The following is a 15,232-nucleotide window of genomic DNA, read 5'->3' as shown; positions in this document are numbered from 1 at the left end:
AGGGTCAAATGCGTGAGGAAATGGTGGTCACACCAGATACTGACTGGTTTTCAAACCCCCCAATACAGTAAAACTGCACATTTTAGTATCGCCTTCTATTGTGACCAGCCTGAGGCACATCTGTGCAGTAATCAGGCAGTCTAATTAGCATCTTGATCTGCCACACCTGTGAGGTGGATGATTATAGCCAAGGAGCAGAGCTCACTAACACAGATTTAGACAGATTTGTGTACAGATTTGAGAAAAATAGGCCTTTTGTGTACAAGTCTAAGATCTTTGAGTTCAGCTCATGAAAAATGAGGGCAAAACCAAGTGTTTTAAAGCGTTTATAATTTTGAGATATTTATAAAGGGACGTGCTCAATGGCCCCCCAGTGGTGGCTTGGTGATACTGGGGTTTGACCCCCAGACCTTTCAATCAGTAACCCAAATTATTATCCACTGAGCTCCATGTCTTATTTGTACGTCGCTCTGGTTAAGACTGTCTGCCCTATGCTGTAACTGTATTATTATTATTATTATTATTATTATTATTATTATTATTATTATTATTATTATTATTATGGTTGTTGTTGTTATTGTTATTATTCAATATAATATGATATATGTTAGTTATATTTGTTATACAGTATCCTGTGTAAAGCATGTGAAAGATCTTTGAATCTTTTGCTTCCCCTTCTGGTGAAATGTATCACAGCAGCATCCGGATCTAATGTGTTGTTCTCTGCTCCCTCCCCTTCCGGTTCTCTGTTAAAAAAAATAAATTCAAAAATAAACAGGGAGTTGTGGCTTTTGATTTCAGAGAAAACGAAACTGGATTCTGAGTGCTGTTTGCTCTCTCAGTGTGTGAGCTCAGAAAAATGGCGGGGTCCAGTATTTTGTTAGATCAGGATCAATTCATCTGTCCAGTGTGTCTGGATCTCCTGAAGGATCCGGTGACTGTCCCGTGTGGTCACAGTTTCTGTAAGGTGTGTATTAATCATCACTGGAATCAGGAGGATCAGAAGAGCGTCTACAGCTGTCCTCAGTGCAGAGACACTTTCACTCCAAGACCTGTTCTACGCAGAAACGACATGCTGGCTGCAGTGGTGGAGAAACTGAAGAAGAAGACTGAAGTCCAAGCTGCTTCTCCTGATCACAGTTACGCCGGACCTGGAGATGTGGAGTGTGATTTCTGCACCGGAGAAAACACAAAGCCGTCAAATCCTGTCTGGTGTGTCTGACTTCTTTTTGTGAAACTGATCTGAAACCACATCTAAAAATTTCTGCTTTGAAAAAACACATTAACTGAAGCATCAGCAAAGCTACAAGAGAAGATCTGCTCTAAACATGATGAAGTGCTGAAGATCTACTGCAGAACTTATCAAATATCCATTTGCTCTTTGTGCATGTTGGATAAACATAAAGGCCATGACGCTGTATCAGTTACAGCAGGAAGAGCTGAGAAACAGGTGAGAACTCGTCCTAATGATATTTCTCATTAAGTTTTGGTCGGTTACAGCATTTAACTTGATATTTTCTGGTCTCATGTAAAGTAAATTTATTTTCACTCAGTGTTCTTCATAATCAGATCAGAGGAGTGAACATTTAATCAGCCAACGTCTATTTTACACCTGAAACTCGTCCACATGAGAGAAAACCTGAGTGAACTTTAATAATAATGATTTCTCCTCAGAGTGAGTTAAAGGAGCAGCAGATGAAATCCCAGCAGAGAATCCAGGAGAAGCAGAAGAAGGTGCAGGAGCTGAAACAGGCTGTGAACACTATAAAGGTGAGCAGTGAGCAGAGACGGAGCTGCTCCTAGAAACACACACAACATGGACAATATGGAGTCATTTAGAGTCCCAGTGACAGAGGGAATGATAGATGTGTGTGTGTGTGTGTGTGTGTGTGTGTGTGTGTGTGTGTGTGTGTGTGTGTGTGTGCGCGTGTGCGTGTGTGTGTGTGTGTGTGTCCTAACAGCTCAGTGCACAGACAGCAGTGGAGGACAGTGAGAAGATCTTTACTGAAATGATCAGCTCCATGGTGAACAAGCGCTCGGAGGTGATGGAGATGATCAGAGCTCAGGAGGAGGCTGAACTGAGTCGAGCTGAACGACTCCTGGAGGAACTGGAGCAGGAGATCGCTGATCTTCAGAGGAAAGTCACTGAGCTGGAGCAGCTTTCACACACACACACGATCACATCCATTTCCTCCAGGTAACACACACTGTCTGATCTACAGAACCAGCTGTTCCTCACACACTCTCTAAAACACCTCTCATTAAGGGAACAATAAATGTCCCTGTCCGACATCACAAGTGTGTCTTTACTCTGAGATCATTCGTTCCTCTCTTTCTGTCGTCAGTCGTCAGTCTCCTCCAGAGGAAAGACCAGATTTTCACACATCCTGCATCACTGTCCATCAACATCACTTATCAGATGGAATGAGGAAAAATTTCTCAGATCTGAAGAAGAAACTTGAGGAATTCTGTGAGAAGGAATTCAACAAAATCCCTGCACAAGGTAAGAGGAGCTGTTCCTGCTGGAGAAACACAATGATGGAGGTCTTTACTCGCTCTGTGACAGAGTGATGTCGAGGGGTCAGTCTTCATTCCTGGGTATCAAAGTTCTGCACAGTTTAGAGTTTTTAACACTCACCTGATTCCAGTCTTGATGATGAACTGCTGATGTGAAGGAGTTTGTGTTCGAGCTGAGAAACTCTGCCCTCTGGTGCTTCAAGACTGAAGTCTGACACGTGACCTACACACGTTTCTGACCTACACACGTTTCTGATGATTGATATAAATATCTGATTTTGTGTTTTATCATCTGATCATTTTATTTTTGTCTCCACAGTTCAGTTTTTTCTCTCAGAGCCACAGAGCAGAGATGAGTTTCTGAAATGTACGTCTCACACACACACAGACGGGGTGATGAATGTGTGTTTGGATGCAACAATCAGTCCTGGAGTCTGCAGTGTTCTTTTTCTTCTGTCTGTTTCTATCACAACAACATTAAGACTGATCTCAGAGTTCTGCCACCATCCAGAATAGGAGTGTATGTGGATCACAGTGCAGGAACTCTGTCCTTCTACAGCGTCTCTGACACCATGAAGCTCCTCCACAGAGTCCAAACTACATTCACTCAGCCTCTTTATGCTGGATTTAGACTTTACTATTCTAGAGTGAAATTGTGTGATCCAGAATAAAGTGTGTAGTGTTTAATGTAAAATCTTTGCACTCTGCTACATTGTTGCTTAAACATCTGTCTAACTAGCACCCAATCCAGCTGCACAAAACCAATCTAATATTTTAATGAATAAATATCAGTAATTTTATAATTAATGTTTAAAATTTGACAAGAAACAAACAAACAAAAAAACAAAACAAAAAAAAACAATTAAATGATTTTTCCTGATCCCATTAAATATTTAATAAACAGTAATACATCCAGAACAGAACAACAATTGGCTTATGTGTTACCTGAAATTCATTCCCCATGTAAAACAGGATGGTTTTGATGAATTATCTGGAACAGCAGCTCTGACAGTAGCTCAGTTTTATATGAATGTTCTAATACTATATTTTTTCTATGGTAACAGCTCACACAAATTAATAATATTTAATATATAAAATTTAAATTTCAAAACCATAATTGTGTATGTGTATATTATATATATATATATATATATATATATATATATATATATATATATTTTTTTTTTTTCTTCTTTCTTTTTTAGTTTTATCTCATGTTTATCATTTACTATTTCTTTGTCTATTCTGTCTCTCATTGTATCTTAATTTCTGTTGTTCATTTTCCTGTTGTCTATCTATCATCGTCTCTTCTCTCCCTTCGATATGTGAATTTCTTCTATGTTTAAGTTTCTCTTTCTGTCTAATATCTCTTAATAGCATTGTCTCTTCTTTTATCTAACACTGTCTCTCGTCTTCATGTGTCCCCCTCTTTCACTCTTATCTGCCTTTGTGTCTCTCCTTCTATCTATTTTGTCTCCCTTTGCAGTCTCTGGGAACAACAAAGAATAATTTTCTACACAATAAAGAAAATGAATTGTAATTATTGAGGATTTTTTTTCACCTCTATCATGTCTATGAACAGTGTAAAATCTTACCTCTAGACCACCAGGGGGCGCCCATAACCACATTCTGAAGCTTCTCTTCATTCACTCCAATCATTTCCTGTTTGTTCTCATAAAACACACATGGAACACTCAGAACTTGTGAACTCTTCCAGTTTGGTAGAAAATCTCCTGAGAGCTGAGCTGTGTTTATTCTGGATTGATCTCCTGCGTATGATCTTGAATCACATCTGCCTTTGCCTTTATTTTAATCAGATCTCTGGTCTACTGTGTATTAAACCTTTTACATGTTTCAGTGTGGGTTTCCTCCTGGTCCTCCAGTGTTCTCTCACGTGTCACTGATGGCTCATAATGAAGTGTTGAGGCATTAATTAAGTGTGAAGTGGAGATTCTATGAGCAGTGAACGATGCAGTGTGTTACGCGGCGGATATGGAGGCGAAAGCCGGAATATAAGCAAACGTGTTTATTAAACAAAAGGCAGAGCCAACACAAAATACCCGCAGAGATCGGGATAATCCGGCAAAAGGCAGTCCGCAAATAATATCCACGGTGCGTTATGGAGGAAGCGCGGCGCAGAGGCAGCGACGGAGAAGCGTCGGTAGTCCGAGGTGCGCTGGGGAAGGTAAACGCAGCCGTGAAGAAAGCGAAGAGTCTGACAGCCACAAAAGGGGGCGTGGCAGGGGAATTCCTGACACCGTGACAGAATGAGGAAAATATTTCAGCAGAACAAATGACACTAAAGTGCAGAATCCAGTGAAATCTTTCTGCTTTATATTTTTACATGATTATTGAACACAATGTGGTGGCGGTTTTAGTGCTTGTAGTGAGACACAGTCCTGCTGTAAATCCTCTTGTTGTGAAGATCCAGAGTGGATGATAAAAGGCTGCTTAGGTTGTGATGTGGTGCCTTCAATAACACTTGGGTTGGATTAGTGTAGGGCTGCAACAACTAATTGATAATAATCAATAACAAAATTGGTTGTCAACAAATGTTGTTATCGAATAGTTGGGCTGCTCAAGTTACGGGTTTGCGTGACTGCAAGAAAACAGCCACATGTGAAAAGAAAAAAGAAAACACACTGGTGTCCCGGATGAAGGTGAAAACTGTATAAAAACTGTAAAAACAAGGCAAATGTTGATTTACACAATTTACACTTTTCCTACTCAAATGTTTTATTATTTACTACAGAAATAAACCACCAGCATGAGTGACTTTGTTAAAGGAAAAGTCCCACATTTACTCCTGAACAAGCAGCTACTATTATCTTTAAAATGGCAACATTAAAGAGAGTTCAACTCAATATGTGGCTTTTGCATTTTTTAAAGTACACTTTTATACATAAATACCCTGAATTAGTATTTTATATAGTTATAATAAACAAAACAGTTTATTTCAGTTTTTTTTTAAAAAATCCAATGATTTGTAAAAATCAATTAATCGATGATCAGTATAATTAGTAGTTGCAGCACTACATTAGTCATCATCCTATTCTGTTGTGCTTTTCAACCTCATTCTCCCTCATATGTAGCCTCTGTGCTCATTTCTGAGGTGATTACAGATCTTCAGTTTGCAGAAGCATAAAGCTATAAACATCCTGATTAATGAGTGCTGGTTGGTTAAATATTTACCTGCTCTTTGGATCTGATAAACACGGAATAAAGAATAAAGTGTTTAACACTTGGAATATATTTAATAAAACTTTTTTATACACAGCTTTTATTCCTGTAACTAAAGGAAAAGCAACAAATTCTATACAAGAACAGAACTTTAACTAATTACTATTAAAAGTCATCCATCCATTAAGTTATTCCCCAGAGGTGTGTTAGAGATGATGTGCTGTAATCAACATCTATCCCTGAATGGTGTCACTGATTTTACCATTCTTCTGGACCATCGGGTTCATAACCATGTCCTGGTGTTTCAGAAGCCCTCCTCCAAGTGCTGGTGATATGTCAGGGATGTTATGTGTCCTGGCTCAATGGTCTCCAGTGGATTAAAACTGTCTGTGGAGGACCCTTTGGAAGTCAGTTGAAGGTCCATTTGATCATGTTTTATCAAATATTCCATACAAGGATCAGAACTTAAATAAATTGTTTAGTAAAACCTAGGCTAGTAGTTTTCCAGCAAATCACTATTACATCTGCACCAATGAGCTTCTTCCCACACTAACTAACTAAACTATTGTAGTAAATATTTTTTATTATCATCCGAATAGATTTTCTAAGTTCTTCAGATGCTCAAAAATTAATGGATATTTATATAGTAATAATTAAAATACAGAACATTATACTCTATAAGAATCATGGAGTTTATCTTCATCGTCCTCCTTTAAAGCCCCGCCCACTGTCTTTTTTACGCTATAAACTCAAAAGCTCAAAGTTCATTTAGATAAAACACTGAACTCAGATAGAAGCTCCCTCTCTTCCTCTTTATCTCTTTTTCTTTGTCTTTCTTTCTGTTTCTGTGAAAGGAGTGAAAATGGCGGAGGCTAGTATTTCAGTAGATCATGATCAGTTCATCTGTCCAGTGTGTCTGGATCTCCTGAACGATCCGGTGACTGTCCCGTGTGGTCACAGTTTCTGTAAGGTGTGTATTAATGGCTGCTGGGATCAGGAGAATCAGAAGCGCGTCTACAGCTGTCCTCAGTGCAGAGACACTTTCACTCCAAGGCCTGTTCTACGCAAAAACAACATGCTGGCTGAAGTGGTGGAGAAACTGAAGAAGAAGACTGAAGTCCAAGCTGCTTCTGATCACTGTTACGCCGGACCTGGAGATGTGGAGTGTGATTTCTGCATCGGGAGAAAACACAAAGCCGTCAAATCCTGTCTGGTGTGTGTGACTTCTTTTTGTGAAATTCATCTAAAACCTCATCTAGAAATTCCTGCTTTGAAAAAACACACATTAACTAAAGCCTCAGCAAAACTACAAGAGAAGATCTGCTCTGAACATGACAAGCTGATTGAGATCTACTGCAGAACTGATCAAATATCCATTTGCTCTTTGTGCATGTTGGATAAACATAAAGGCCATGACGCTGTATCAGTTACAGCAGGAAGAGCTGAGAAACAGGTGAGAACTCATCCTAATGATATTTCTCAATAAGTTTTGGTCAGTTACAGCATTTAACTTCATATTTTCTGGTCTCATGTGAAGTTAATTTATTTTCACTCAGTGTTCTTCATAATCAGATCAGAGGAGTGAACATTTAATCAGCCAACGTCTATTTTACACCTGAAACTCGTCCACATGAGAGAAAACCTGAGTGAACTTTAATAATAATGATTCCTCCTAGAGTGAGTTAAAGAAGCAGCAGATGAAATCCCAGCAAAGAATCCAGGAGAAGCAGAAGAAGGTGCAGGAGTTGAAACAGGCTGTGAACACTATAAAGGTGAGCAGTGAGCAGAGACGGAGCTGCTCCTAGAAACACACACAACATGGACAACATGGAGTCATTTAGAGTCCCAGTGACAGAGGGAATGATAGATGTGTGTGTGTGTGTGTGTGTGTGTGTGTGTGTGTGTGTGTGTGTGTGTGTGTGTGTTCAACAGCTCAATGCACAGACAGCAGTGGAGGACAGTGAGAAGATTTTTACTGAACTGATCAGCTCCATGGAGAAAAAGCGCTTGGAGGTGATGGAGATGATCAGAGCTCAGGAGGAGGCTGAACTGAGTCGAGCTGAACGACTCCTGGAGGAACTGAAGCAGGAGATCACTGATCTTCAGAGGAGAGTCACTGAGCTGGAGCAGCTTTCACACACACACGATCACATCCATTTCCTCCAGGTAACACACACTGTCTGATCTACAGAACCAGCTGTTCCTCATACACTCTCTAAAACACCTCTCATTAAGGGAACAATAAATGTCCCTGTCTGACATCACAAGTGTGTCTTTACTCTGAGATCATTAGTTACTCTCTTTCTGTAGAGTTTCCAGTCTCTCTGTGTCTCTGCTGGACGTCAGTCTCCTCCATTAGAAAGACCAGATTTTCACACATCCAGCATCACTGTCCATCAACATCACTTATCAGATGGAATAAGGAAAAATTTCTCAGATCTGAAGAAGAAACTTGAGGATTTCTGTGAGAGGGAATTCAACAAAATCCCTGCACAAGGTAAGAGGAGCTGTTCCTGCTGGAGAAACACAATGATGGAGGTCTTTACTCACTCTGTGACAGAGTGATGTAGAGAGGTCAGTCTTCATTCCTGAGCATCAAGTTCTTCGAGCTGAGAAACTCTGCCCTCTAGTGCTTCAAGACTGAAGTCTGACACGTGACCTACACACGTTTCTGATCTACACGTTTCTGATGATTGATATAAATATCTGATTTTATGTGTTTTATCATCTGATAATTTTATTTCTGTCTCCACAGTTCAGTCTTTTCTCTCAGAGCCACAGAGCAGAGATGAGTTTCTGAAATGTATGTCACACACACACACACACACACACACACACACACACACACACACACACACACACACACACACACACACACACACACACACACACACAGTGTTCTCATAGTTCAGGTTGTATTTCTCTTTTATTTTAGATTCCTTTTATCTGACTCTGGATCCCAACACGGCACATCGTAAACTCATTCTGTCTGAGAAGAACAGAGCAGTGAGCGGTAGTGTGAGAAAGCAGCAGTACTCTGATCATCCAGAGAGATTTGACTCCTGGCCTCAAGTGTTGTGTGAACAAAGTGTGTGTGGATGCTGTTACTGGGAGGTGGAGTGGACTGGTGTGGGTGTGGACATTTCAGTCTCATATAAAGACATCAGAAGGAAAGGACGGGGTGATGAGTGTGTGTTTGGACGCAACAATCAGTCCTGGAGCCTGCAGTGTTCTTCTACTTCTCTCTGTTTCTTTCACAACAACATTAAGACTGATCTCAGAGTTCTGCCACCATCCAGAATAGGAGTGTATGTGGATCACAGTGCAGGAACTCTGTCCTTCTACAGCATCTCTGACACCATGAAGCTCCTCCACAGAGTCCAAATCACATTCACTCAGCCTCTATATGCTGGGTTTGGACTTCACTACTTATCATTTGGTTCATCTACTGTGAGATTGTGTGATCCAGAGTAAATTGTAGTGTTCGAGGTAAAATTCCTGCACGTTGCCACATTGTTTCTCGAACATCTGTTTTACTACAAAACAATCCAGCTGCACAAAAACAATCTAATATTTTAATGAATAAATATCAGATATTTTATAATAATAAAAAATAAAATGTTACAAAATTGACAAGAAACAAATAAAATCTAAAAAGACAATGATCAAATGATTTCTCCTGATCTCATTAAATATTTAATTGTCAATAATAAATCCAGAACAAAACAACATTTTGTTTGTGTGTTACCTAAAATTCCTACCCCTTTGAAACAGGATGGTTTTGATGAATTATCTGGAATAGCAGCTCTGACAGTAGCTCAGGTTTTTATGAATGTTTTAATACTTTCTTTTTTCTATAGTAACAGCTCACACAAATGTCAATATTTTGGGTTAATATATAAAATGTTAAGGCAAAAACCATTAATGTTATTCAATACGTTAGATATTTTTTTTTATCTCATATCATCATTGACTTTTTCTTTGTTTCTTTCTATCTATCTATCTATCTATCTATCTATCTATCTATCTATCTATCTATCTATCTATCTATCTATCTATCTATCTATCTATCTATCTATCTATCTATCTATCTATCTATCTATCTATCTATCTTTCTATCTTTCTATCATTCTGTCTCCTTTTGCAGTCACTGGGAACGACTTAAAATAATTTTCTACACAATAAAGAAAATTAATTGTAATTCTTGAGGATTTTTTCACTCCTGTCGTGTCTATGAACAGTGTAAAATCTTACCTCTAGACCACCAGATGGCGCCATTTCCCCACATTCTAAAGCTTCTCTTTATTTACTCCGCTCATTTCCTGTTTGTTTTCATAAAACACACATGGAGCACTTAGTACTTGTGAACTCTTCTAGTTTGGTAGAAAATCTCCTGAGAGCTGAGCTGTGTTTATTCTGAATTGATCTTTTGGTTATGATCTTGAATCACCTCTGCCTTTGTCTAGACCTTATTTTAATGAGATCTCTGGTCTACTGTGTTTTAAACCTTTTACATGTTTCAGTGTGGGTTTCCTCCTGGTCCTCCAGTGTTCTCCTATGTGCCACTCATGGCTCATCATGAAGTGTTGAGGCACTCATTAAGTGTGTAGTGAGCTTTGAACAATGCAGTGACAGAATGAGGTAAATTTTTCAGCAGAACAAATGACACTGAAGTGCAGAATCCAGTGAAATCTTTCTGCTTTATTTACATGTAATGAACACAATGTGGTGGAGGTTTTAGTGCTTGTAGTGAGACACGGTCCTGCTGTAAATCCTTTTGTAGTGAAGATCCAGAGTTGATGATAAAAGGCTGCTTGGGTTGTGTTGATATATTTACAGTATAATTAAAAAGTGGTTCAACGGTTAGATTTTTTATACCAGATTTTTTAAATGAGATGTTTACTTCTGTTCCTTCTTTATAAATGTGTTTATCGTATAGTATAAAGATGGTGGAGCATAGAGTTCAATCAAAGTTTACCTGGTGTGCGAGTGAGCAGGCAACAGTGATGCCTTGAGCGATTCTTATTAATACTGAACTTCCCATATATATATTTATCTCTGATTTCCCTCATTTGTCTTGACCATCTGATTCATAACCAGATGGTCCCAGTGTTTAAGAAGCCCTCCTCCAAGTGCTAGAGATATGCTGGGGAAAGATGTCAGGAGCACCAGTGTTTCAGCTGAGGGTATTTCAGTCCATTTGTTCAACAATGCTCTTTTTGAGACCAAACCAGACCCAAGTAGGGGTTTCCCTTACAAAAGAAAAACTGCAGGAATCCTGCATGACTATTATACAGATTTCCTACAGGATTTTTAGCTTTTTCCTTTCGGAATACCTGTGGGAATTCTATGAAGGAAACAATTATACTCAGGAATTACGCTCCTGCAGGTCTATTAAAACGTTTCATGCAGGAATATCGTGCAGGATAGATCTGAATTTATGCAGGAGTTTGCAAGTTGTCTTCTGGAGGGTATCTGCAGGTGGAATAACTTCACAACAAAACAATGGATCTTCAGGGCAGAGCAAAGCAGAGTCCAATTAACGGACAAATTTAGCTAAAACTGGCTTTGCTAAAGTGCCTTTTTTTTAGCCTTGACAGCCCTTCCAGACATTGGCCAAGGTCTCTCGTCCAAACACTTCCACCGCCAGATCTTCAACTATGGCAGAACATTATGCACAACCCTGTCCACAACTTGCCAGGAGAGTAGGAAATTGAAGGACATTAAAATTAGAAGCATATAACAGTGACTACATTTACATTACTGTACAAAAGTGTTTCCTTGTTAGATTCTTCATCAGAAAAGTTTTCTTTGCCTTAGTATGCCAAAGGGGTGACCATAATAAAATTTGGATTTAGTTACAAAAGTTAATTGTACATGAAAAATGTAACATGTTTTCTATGAGTGTATATATATATATATATATATATATATATATATATATATACTATTAATCAAGTTTTCAGAGGGAGTTTCCATGCTTGAATCCTCTTGTGGTTTTTGATTGATGAAAGTGTCTGTTCTGTGTAAAATGTTCTGGCTCATGGAATCGAGCATTGGTCGAATTTCTTTAAAAATAATAATAGTCAAAGTTTATAAGTGATTACCAGCAGACAACCACACTGACAGATAAATTGATATATACATGGATAGATAAAAATACAGATACAAAAGTAAAGATTCAAATCTTAGTGAATCGTTTGTCACCACCTACTGGCGAAACAATGTAATTTGCATTAAGGACCGGTAAATTAAACTTTTAATAGAAAAGATTCGGTTCACTGATTCGATTCACTGAGAAGAACAGCTTCTTTGGCGCTCATCTCGCTTCATGTAGTTGATGTGAGAACAGTCACCTACAGCAGCGTCCTCTTGAGGTACAGTCCTAATTTTATTACATTATTTTATCGTAAATTACTGTTCTGTTTCAAATCACTTAATTGCCGTGTGTTTGTAACAAATATATGAAAATGAAAAAAAAAAATCACACACAGGAACTGATTTATGAGGTAACAAAAATTGCACTGTTCACTTGTTACCTCAGAAATCAGTCTGGTGCTGATTACAATGATTTCTGAGGTAACAAAAAAATGCTAATGATTCCTAAGGTAATAAAAAAGTAAATTTCTGAGGTAAAAAGTGCACTGCATGTTTTTTTTCCCCGTTACCTCAGAAATTATTTATTTATTTTTGTTGTTACCTCAGAAATGCTTTTTTTTTTGTTACCTCAGAAATTATGTATTTTTGTTTTCCGTTACCTCAGAAATGATTATTATTATTTTTGTTACCTCAGAAATGATTTTGATCAGACTGATTTCTGAGGTAACGAGTGTAATCGTGAGAGCGCTCTGGCTGGTTGATGTTATGATGAGATTATGGAGTTGCCAAATTTATTATAATCTTTCCTCGAAAGTTAGCTAAACATGGTTCCTGGTAGAATGGAGGGAGGAACCACCTACCTATGATATTGTTTCTAAAAAGGACATACTGAAAAAATTGTTTACCTGGGGATGTTGTAAATGTGGTGAACAAGCATGAAGGTCCACCAACCCCAATTATAGACATTGATGGTAAAATACAGCAAAGAACAAGACATAAAACTGAAGGAACTATCAGATATTTTACAGAATTCATATAACCTGTCCCCTAGAATCCAAAACGTGTAGGACATTTATTTATTTATTTATTTGAAATGTTTAGAATGTCTGTCCACCTTTATTTTCTCTAAATCTGAGAAATTTCTCGTTCAGCTATCAGTACATACACAATATCCCTGTTTTCACTGTTGATTCATTTTCCATAACAGAAGGTCTGACAGTACTCAGAAATAAAGCTTCAACTTTAAAAAAATTCAGACATTTTCAGGATTTTTTTTTATAGACGTCACTAAAAGATTTTTCAACTAAAAGAAGTTGTGTTTGAGGTGTCAGGAGGCAAAAAGACCATAAAATGAAACTTGTGTATTTCTGGAAATGAATCCCAGTAATTGTAGATACATGGGTTATAGTTATGAAGTGAAAGGAGATGAAATGCTTAACAGGTGAGTTTTTATAACCTACCTGTGTTTCTGGTTCTCCTACTTCTCTCTCTAACACACACAGAACCAGGAAATAACGCATCATTACAGAAAAAAAAAACTGATCTTAATTTCTTACTGTGTAAAAGCAGGAAAATGGCAGAGGCCAGTATTTCAGTAGATCAGTTTCCGTGGATCAGTTCATCTGTCCAGTGTGTCTGGATCTCCTGAACGATCTGGTGACTGTCCCATGTGGACACAGTTTCTGTAAGGTGTGTATTAATGACTGCTGGGATCAGGAGGATCAGAAGGGTGTCTACAGTTGTCCTCAGTGCAGAGACACTTTCATTCAAAGGCCTGTTCTACACAGAAACAACATGCTGGCTGAAGTGGTGGAGAAACTGAAGAAGAAGTTTGAAGTCCAAGCTGCTTCTGATCACTGTTACGCCGGACCTGGAGATGTGGAGTGTGATTTCTGCACCGGAAGAAAACACAAAGCCGCCAAGTCCTGTCTGGTGTGTGTGTCTTCTTTTTGTGAAACACATCTTAAACCTCATCTAGAAGTTCCTGCTTTGAAAAAACACACAATAACTGAATCCTCAGTAAAGCTACAAGAGAAGATCTGCTCTAAACATGACGAAGTGCTGAAGATCTACTGCAGAACTGATCAAATCATTTGCTCTTTGTGCATGTTGGATAAACATAAAGGCCATGACGCTGTATCAGTTACAGCAGGAAGAGCTGAGAAACAGGTGAGAACTCATCCTAATGATATTTCTCAATAAGTTTTGGTCAGTTACAGCATTTAACTTCATATTTTCTGGTCTCATGTGAAGTAAATTTATTTTCACTCAGTGTTCTTCATAATCAGATCAGAGGAGTGAACATTTAATCAGCCAACGTCTATTTTACACCTGAAACTCGTCCACATGAGAGAAAACCTGAGTGAACTTTAATAGTAATGATTTCTCCTCAGAGTGAGTTAAAGAAGCAGCAGATGAAATCCCAGCAAAGAATCCAGGAGAAGCAGAAGAAGGTGCAGGAGCTGAAACAGGCTGTGAACACTATAAAGGTGAGCAGTGAGCAGAGACGGAGCTGCTCCTAGAAACACACACAACATGGACAACATGGAGTCATTTAGAGTCCCAGTGACAGAGGGAATGATAGATGTGTGTGTGTGTGTGTGTGTGTGTGTGTGTGTGTGTGTGTGTGTGTGTGTGTGTGTGTGTGTCCTAACAGCTCAGTGCACAGACAGCAGTGGAAGACAGTGAGAGGATCTTTACTGAGCTGATCAGCTCCATAGACAAAAAGCGCTCGGAGGTGATGGAGATGATCAGAGCTCAGGAGGAGGCTGAACTGAGTCGAGCTGAACGACTCCCGAAGAAACTGGAGCAGGAGATCACTGATCTTCAGAGGAGAGTCACTGAGATGGAGCAGCTTTCACACACACACGATCACATCCATTTCCTCCAGGTAACACACACTGTCTGATCTACAGAACCAGCTGTTCCTCACACACTCTCTAAAACACCTCTCATTAAGGGAACAATAAATGTCCCTGTCTGACATCACAAGTGTGTCTTTACTCTGAGATCATTAGTTCCTCTCTTTCTGTAGAGTTTCCAGTCTCTCTGTGTCTCTGCTGGACGTCAGTCTCCTCCAGAGGAAAGACCAGATTTTCACACATCCAGCATCACTGTCCATCAACATCACTCATCAGATGGAATGAGGAAAAATTTCTCAGATCTGAAGAAGAGACTTGAGGAATTCTGTGAGGAGGAATTCAACAAAATCCCTGCACAAGGTAAGAGGAGCTGTTCCTGCTAATAATTTTTAGCCCATCAATTTTTAGCATCAATCAAATTAGATTTTTGAACTTCCAAAGAAAATAATTTGGGCATCCCAGCCTTATAATATGACTTTTTAAATGTATGTTATTGAAATAATTCAGTTTTTAATTTCATTGTTTAATAGGTTTTCTATATGCTTTAGTTTTATTTGATTTTCAGTCAGTTTTGA

General features: G+C 38.7%; 2 pseudogenes across 2 annotated transcripts; both read left to right on the top strand.

The window, feature by feature from the left end:
* Nucleotides 1-859: 859 nt before the first annotated feature.
* On the top strand, nt 860-9,905 carry LOC310722283 (E3 ubiquitin/ISG15 ligase TRIM25-like; annotated as a pseudogene). The gene is made up of 10 exons (XR_014538303.1): nt 860-1,450; nt 1,675-1,770; nt 1,962-2,197; nt 2,317-2,503; nt 6,480-7,150; nt 7,374-7,469; nt 7,630-7,863; nt 8,008-8,194; nt 8,453-8,500; nt 8,633-9,905. The product of XR_014538303.1 is annotated as an E3 ubiquitin/ISG15 ligase TRIM25-like (transcript).
* A 3,206-nt stretch (nt 9,906-13,111) lies between these two features.
* On the top strand, nt 13,112-15,040 carry LOC310722282 (E3 ubiquitin/ISG15 ligase TRIM25-like; annotated as a pseudogene). The gene is made up of 4 exons (XR_014538302.1): nt 13,112-13,965; nt 14,190-14,285; nt 14,453-14,686; nt 14,831-15,040. The product of XR_014538302.1 is annotated as an E3 ubiquitin/ISG15 ligase TRIM25-like (transcript).
* Nucleotides 15,041-15,232: the final 192 nt, after the last annotated feature.

The sequence above is a fragment of the Silurus aristotelis genome (genome assembly GCF_946808225.1).
Source record: "Silurus aristotelis genome assembly, chromosome: 28".
NCBI lineage: Eukaryota > Metazoa > Chordata > Actinopteri > Siluriformes > Siluridae > Silurus > Silurus aristotelis.
The sequence above is the reverse complement of the archived record's forward strand: the minus strand, read 5'-3'. Positions and strand labels throughout refer to the sequence as shown.